Source organism: Tupaia chinensis, unplaced genomic scaffold, assembly GCF_000334495.1.
Source record: "Tupaia chinensis unplaced genomic scaffold, TupChi_1.0 Scaffold000482_1, whole genome shotgun sequence".
Classification (NCBI taxonomy): Eukaryota; Metazoa; Chordata; class Mammalia; order Scandentia; family Tupaiidae; genus Tupaia; species Tupaia belangeri.
The window spans coordinates 476,314-476,519 of record NW_006159994.1 but is presented as its reverse complement, the minus strand read 5'-3'; positions in this window follow the sequence as shown (position 1 = coordinate 476,519).

The following is a 206-nucleotide window of genomic DNA, read 5'->3' as shown; positions in this document are numbered from 1 at the left end:
CTGAGGCGCGCGGGGTGGCGGGGTGTTTGGAGGTTCCGGGCTGATGGGGATGGGCTGTACAAGGCAGGAGAGAGGAGGGAGGCTTGCGGGTGGTGGGGGGCAAAGACCAGGTCGAGGACGTAGGCCGAGGACCAGGACCGGGATGTGTGCGGCCCCAAGCCGGGGGGAGGGACTAGCCCTGTGGGCGGAGACGAAGCTCTGGAGGC